The 7594-nt window shown below is 32.6% G+C and overlaps 1 long non-coding RNA gene across 1 annotated transcript; it reads right to left on the bottom strand.

Annotated features, from left to right (window-relative positions):
- Positions 1 to 2108: 2108 nt before the first annotated feature.
- On the bottom strand, positions 2109 to 6850 carry LOC131530750 (uncharacterized). The gene is made up of 4 exons (XR_009268474.1): positions 5849 to 6850; positions 4133 to 4173; positions 3721 to 4038; positions 2109 to 3534 (listed from the first exon to the last, which is right to left on the bottom strand). It is a non-coding gene; the product is annotated as an uncharacterized LOC131530750 (long non-coding RNA).
- Between the last annotated feature and the right edge of the window lie 744 nt (positions 6851 to 7594).

The raw sequence follows: 7594 nt of genomic DNA, 5'->3' as shown, positions 1-7594 counted from the left end.
CTTAAAATACTGTGAATCCATTCTTATTACCAAAATTAATTTCTGTCTTGATAATAAATGAGTATTCTTTCTGACCTGTAGTAGCATTGTATATAATTTGTGTCCCTGGACCACAAAACCAGTCTTAAGTGTCAATTATTTTGTATAAATTGAGATTCAAAATATTTGGCCGAGATACAACTAATTGAATATCTGTAATCTGAGGGTGCAAAAAATATTACTAATCAAAAATGAAGTTTTTATACATTTACGGTAAGAAATTTATGAAATATCTTCATGGAACATGATCTTTATTTAATATCCTAATGATTTTTGGCATAAAAGAAAACTTATAATTTTGACCCATACAATGTATTTTTGGCTATTGCTGCAAATATACCCCAGCGACTTAAGACTGGTTTTGTGGTCCAGGGTCACATTTCATTTTGTTCCAGCTAGCTAAAAATGCTAATATCGGTCTTTCAATGTGACACAATGGACTACAAGCTGTGTAAAAATTGTCGAGCCGAACCAACAGTGACTGATTTTAAACTAATTTTGTTTACTGCTTCTTGATGATCAACCCTGAGAAAAATAAAAATAAAAATAAAGGAAAAAATAAATAAATAAATATAGGATTTATCACAATTGTTTTATTGAACCAACAGCTATTGTTTTATATTTCTCTTCAGATTTAACATCTAATAGTATCCTAACAATGTGCAGAAAATATTATATGGAAGTGGACACTTGTCATTGTATAAATAGTGTATTAATATTTTACACATAGATACGTACCCGCCTTTGGGGTCCTGAAAGTGAATCATCATATTTTGGTGTTGGTGGCATAAATAAAATGTGTGTTTCAGATAAAATGCGTGTTTAGGAACTTTGTCTCTTTGTCAATTGACTTTTTTGTAGGATATAGAGGATTGTTTATTTTACCTTTTATTGATGCTTTCAAGTAAACAGAATCCGTTCAGAAACTGTTCTTTAACTCAGCACTCTTTTGATAAAACATCTAACAGTCTATTTTGATATTCAAATAGGAAAAAAAAAAAAAAGAATAACAGAATAGCTTTGTATTACTACACTAGGAATATTACACTTCCTCATGTAAACAGCACTTCAATAGCAAATTAATGTCAGCATCATAGTAAATAATGTCACTATTGATTAATTAGGACATATCTATCTGCATCTATCTATCTATCTATACACACACACACACACACACACACAGTATAATACACACCTCAAATTAGTATTTCTTAGGTACTGTTATTATTGTTGCTATATTTTGTATATTAATGTGTATTAATTTTATATATGTATGTTTATATACATTAATGTATATTTTATGCACTCATCTGAAGTGCTAAACCAAAAACCAGAAACATGTTCCACTGGGTTTGACACTTGACAACCAATGACTCTCACCTTTGTCTAGAGTGCAGGTTTAACTGTGAAACGAGTGCAGTGTTTTTCCAACACCTTTATGAAGTTCTCACAGTTGTCTAAACCTCAAATGAAACAGCAGCATTGCAGTAGGCTATGTCTGCTTTCATTGTTCACTAGCTCTACACATTTAGTGCACATTTAGAACTTGCCAAATGTGTTAAAAGGATAGTTCAACCAAGAATTACATTTTGCAGTTAGTTTACTCACCATCAGGCCATCCAAACTGTAGGTGACTTTTTTTCTTCAGTAGAACAGCAAGATATTTAACTGAAACCTTACAGAGGCCTGCTGGTGATACACAAAATATAAGTCAGCAGTTACCGTCACTTGAGATTCAAAAAAAAGAAAAAAGCTTATCAAAAAACACAAAATTTCCCTATAATTTTAGGGGAAAGTTGTGGTTTTTGTATAGGTGCCTGAAATGTTGTTTCAGGACCAACAAAGATGTTGATCTAGTCTTGAATGCATATTACCCAGAGCTGTTTAATTTGTTCTCCTAAAGCCTGGGAAAGAGTTTGTATTTTTGAGCCATTTTCTCTGGAACAACCCGTAGGAAGATCAAAACTTGTGAAAATGAAGACACTTGAAAAGGCTCTCATGTTTATTTTACAAAAAAAAAAAAAACGCTGTAGCAGCAGACCTGAACCCTGACCCTTGTTTTGTTTTGTTTCATCTTCTGCACACTGTGCATATACAGGCATAATTTAATCTATGTGCTTTCAGGAATTAACAAATGATATCTGTTAAATAATGTGTAGTTCTAATCTTAACATAAACATGAAATGATTCATTAAAAATAAAAAAGAAAATAAATAAATTTGACATTGGCAAAATGCATTGCGTTCTTGTTATGGACTTATTTGTGTACATGCAATGCTTTATTAATGATGTGTTTACTGAGTTTGGTCTTTTAAAAACACTGCCTTAAGCCAACGCTTAATGCGGAATTAAACGAATTGCATTCTTATTATGGGCTCATCTTCTTGTCTGTATGAATTACTATGTATACTGAGTTTTGTCTTTTAAAAACACTCTCAATTAACACATTAAGCCAGGTTAAGTATTTTACAATGTTCCTGTCAAGGTTGCTTTCGTTACTATAGCAATAGTAATGTTGAAATCACGAGAAAATTAAGTCGTGATAACGAGAAAACAACATTTGTTATGTCGCGATCATGAGCAAAATAAGTCGTGATCAGAGAAAACAACTTTTGTTATGTCGAGATCACGAGAAAATTAAGTTGTGATCACTAGAAAACAAGAAGGAAAAAAATAATAATGCATGGCCACTTGGAACTTCCGTAAGGAAGAACACTTGTGGTACAGAATTATCTCAGGCAGCAGCATACTGACAAATACTTTTTCAAAGGCATAGTTCACCCAAAATGAAAGAGAATAAATTGTTGAATAAAGTTGTTATTTTTGTTTTCTTTGCGCAGAAAGCTTCATAAAATTACGGCTGAACCACTGATGTCATGGACTAATTTAACAATGTCCTTACTACCTTTCTGGGTCTTGAACATATCAGTTGTGTTGCTGTCTATATGCAGGGTCAGAAAGCTCTCAGATTTCATCAAAAATCTTAATTTGTGTTCTGAAGATGAACGAAGGTCTTACAGGTTTGGAACAACATGAGGGTGAGTAATTAATGACAGAATTTTCATTTTTGGAAGAACTATCCCTTTAAGCTCCAGCAAAAACATGGTCCTTATTTAGTTTTGAAGGTCTCATTTTGTGGCATTACAATTCATGTGGCAAAATACAGCACAAAACTGCACCAAAGGGTGCCAAGGTTTAATAATTCAGCTAAAAGTAAAACATAATAAGACAAGTGAAATGCAAACGTTTAGACCTAATTGTCATTTATGGCACTGTTGTTTGTTCTTCAGTTGAAACAGAAGAGAATGAGGCAGCTCGAGTTTTTTTTTTTCTCAAGCAAAATATGATTAAAATGGATTTAATAAAGAAATAATACTACAGGTACTACAATGCAAACCCAGAGCAAAGGCCCTGATTTCCCCACATTGTCTGCTCCAGAATCTTCTCCTTGGTTTTCTTGATCACTGGATTTGTTTCCTGTTTCTGCTGTTGATTCTGCAACAACGCAGTAAAGAAATAAAACAAAATTACTGCTCTGTGTTAAACACAACATGTCTGTCTATCATTTAAATACAGCAGCATTCAGACGGGAACATCAACAGTTGATCAAACTCTTAATGTAATCAGATTTTACACATTTTTTTAAATTAAAATCATCAAGATTGAACTAGTTTCACACACCCTTGATGATCATCTGTACAGTCTCTTGTTCATTTGAAGGTGTGATGTAGCAGATGTATTTCCCTGCATCAGCTTGAGTGAGATCAGTCAGCTTGATAGAGTAGTTTCGTCTCAGATTTGTGAAAGGTTCAACTCTGTTCTTGTACTGTGGGTCTTGTGTCTCTGAATGTTTACCCTTGATTATATCAAACACAATCTTGCTGTCATTGTGTCTCCAAAACACTTCAATGTCTTGAGGCTTAAGATGATGTTTAGTTGAAGAACATGGTAGGACAACAAATCCACCAATAACAGCCTCTACTGTGACCTCCAGAGACACTGAAATGAGAGAAACTTTAAGTCCAAACACACAACCTGGCATTTATTCATGAGACATGCATTTAACTGTTAGGTAGTTTGTTTAAGTGCTCACCTTTATTAATCAGCACTGCAAATACACAGATGAAGCAGCATCTGCAGAAACAGAACAACAAATTAGTTCCTATGTTGCATGTGCTGGATGATGATACATCTGCCAATGTGTTATTATAGGAAAATAAATAGAAACATATTGCTAATTTAGTTGTTATAGCACCAAATGTAAAACTTTAAAAGAGGGGTGAGATGGCCCCTACTGGGTGGCCCCACCTCCCAAAGGATAAAACTTGACAGAAAGTTACATAACCAATGACAGACAAAGACAAATAACAGACAAAGCAGAATCCCAGTAAGAGATTCATCTGAAAGGTTAAATTATTATATGGCTTAAATACATGCATATGAGTATTAACATATTTCATTGCCTGTATTTTAATTGAAGATATGTCATGATAGCAACACTGCGAATGCAAATGTAATGATTTAACTCAATTAACCTATAGATTTTAATGAAAGCAAAGATATCTGAAAAGTACTTTTAATTCATGGAAATACTGAATAATAACCCCATTAATTACAATAAGTATTACATGTATATGAAAATAATAACACTAGTAACAACATGTCACTTGGGGCCAATTCTGGGGGGTCATATTAGGGCCTAATTGTATTTTTATTTATTTATTTTTTACACTTCAAAATAAAAACTATAATTTGTGCTTCATAAATCTAAAAACACTGATGTGTCTACAGATCCCTCATTAACATATATACACCAAAAATGTGATATTCAATAATATACAGTGTCACAGATCACTAATTTCCAGAGACACAAAATTAGATAATTCCTCAGAACTGTTTTGACTGAGAAAATCTCACAAATGCTTATATTCAGATGAAATGACAAAATTAATAATAGCCTAGCCATTCATCAAAAGTGCTGAGATTAGATTTTGGGCAATCTATGGTCAGAAGAAAAAAAAATAAGGGAAGATCATCTTGCCCCAGAGGGCATCTTGCCCCATCTTACCCTAAATGTTGATGTTCTTAATTAAGAACAAAGGGAGCATCTTTATCCATTTACCCTATACTAGTAAAATATTTAATATCTTGAATGCATTGTAAGACTCGGTCAATCAAATTACTATCAAATAATCATAACAACACATGCAACGCAACACAAAGACAATACAAGCTAATGCTAACGCCGAATACACACGTGCCGCAGTGGTTTGAAGTTAGAACGTTGGAAGTACGACTCATTTTGTGAAAAGAGAATTTCATTTAAAAATCATAAACATGCCTAATGGTCATGGTCCCACAATAGAAGTTAATAAAACTTCCAAACTTATTTTTTGTCAGAAAATAGAACGTAATGTGGCACAGCTTAACGAGAATACGTTTCCGGGTGCTTTGTTGCAGGAAGTCGTCATAGGGTCAAAAAACAAAACAAAAAAACACTTCCGTTGAATTACGTCAGACTTTTTATATATATTTATATTCAATCACCTGTCTTTCATCACCTTTAATTCATCAATAAAAACAATAACAAAAGCTTATATTTCTCATTTCATTGGTTAGACTACAAAATATTGACCTAGTTTCACTGAAAAATAATTAAGTTTGATATGTAAAAATAAAAATAAGCTGGTCTCATTGCAAGTCGCTATAGAAATCTTTGTGTCTGATGTGACGTTTGTTCCAATAATGAAATGAACTGCAGTGGATTAAATAAATAAATAAATACATAAATAAATCTACTCAGACTTACATGAGTATGTGATTCGTAAACTCCTCTTGAAATCATTGTATTCTGGATCCTGATCCTCAACTGATTTCTTATAAATTCCTGCTGTCATTGAGTCTTTAATACAATGTCATGTCTTGAATTCAGTTTATTGTCACTGAAAAAAGTGGCACAAAACTGCAGAGCTTCCAATAAAATCCTCATTCTAACCTACAGAGAAAAATTAAAGAGAATGAAAACAAAACAAAACATAAATAAATAAACAAATTGCCTTTCGAATAGTTTTCAAAAATCAATTATCAAACAGCTGGCATTTATCTATAACAAAAAATTGCCTTTTTTTTCAGATCTGGGCTCAATCCATAAAAATCTGCCTCACAGGTCCTGTCTCTTGTTTTGATCTCGACAGATTGTTTAGTTGCTGTGAGACTCAAAGGTAATATTTAATGACACTTTGTTGGGAGGAGAAACTCCAGGAAGTTGTTGGACTAGATGAGCAGGCAAATGGGCAAGTAGTGTTTGTTTAACCTTTCGTCATGACATGGCAAAATGCTTTTGATGCTTATTTTCATCATACTGTTTCTTTTTACTGTTTATTTGGAGTTCAAACATTGATTCATTTAAAATAATCTATTACAAATGTGTACACCAATTAAAACTCATATCACTACATGTTTGTTTGTTTGTTTAAAAAAATCAAAAAAAGAGGACGAGAAAGAGAAAGGATTTCAGAGGAAGTATACACAATGGAATTTTTGTTGTCATTGTTGTTGTTGGTTATGGGAAAACATTTAGTTTAGTAAAAATTTATATTATGTAAATATCCCAAAAAAATCATTTTTAGAACTTGAACATATATAATGAGAGTGTCTGCATACAATGAAACATGAGGCTCTTTGCCTTCTCTGAATGTACCTGTGAACACTGAAGTAGATCTTAAACATAATGTATGTCTATAGTTTTAAAACATACAACTTTGTTTAAATAAAAAAAAAAAATAAATAAAAAAAAAAAATAATTGATTATCATCTGTACAGTCAGAGTTTGTTATGAGGCAGAATTTACAGTATTTTCCAGCACCAGTGTGTTAATGATTGGTGGGTTTGATGTAGAAGTTTCCTCAGAAACGTCTCAGGAAATGTTTCAGTTCACACTCTGGATACCTTTTCTCTAGTGAATGAGTTTCGTTTCGCAAATAAATTGCTTGCTTTAGATATTAGATATATTTACTAAAACATAAAAATACTGTGTTTGAGCGGCTAAAACACAGTTGGGTTCAGGACGCTGCATACAGGAGCACATATTGTGACTTTGCATTTGTTTCCAGAGATGACAGGAAATGTAAATTAGTCATGTAGATAATGCAAATCTGTTAAAGGTTAAAGATAAGGGCACTATCTACTCATTTTGTGCAGCGCTTTTGTGGGTGAACTCACACAGCATTTTGATTTATTCATGCATTCTTGTATTAAATGAAAATTATACAATAAAATTCTAATGTACATCCAGCCAGTTGTTATAGCAGAATAAAGCCCGACAGGCTTATCAGCATTTTATAATCTTATTTTATAAACCATTACAGTGTGCAAAACAATTGTCACAAAATAGCAGCAGCTGCGTTTTTTATGAAATGAGAGAGTGAGTTTGCTATACCAGGATGACATAATCAAATATTTGTACAGAGCATATTGATTTGAGTTTTAATATTTTATTAGCCAACCAAACGCAAAGCTTCCACTAAGAAAAAAAAAAAAATGTTTCCATCAAGCG

The sequence above is a fragment of the Onychostoma macrolepis genome, chromosome 22 (genome assembly GCF_012432095.1).
Source record: "Onychostoma macrolepis isolate SWU-2019 chromosome 22, ASM1243209v1, whole genome shotgun sequence".
Taxonomy (NCBI): Eukaryota; Metazoa; Chordata; class Actinopteri; order Cypriniformes; family Cyprinidae; genus Onychostoma; species Onychostoma macrolepis.
This window is presented reverse-complemented; position numbering and strand designations above follow the sequence as displayed.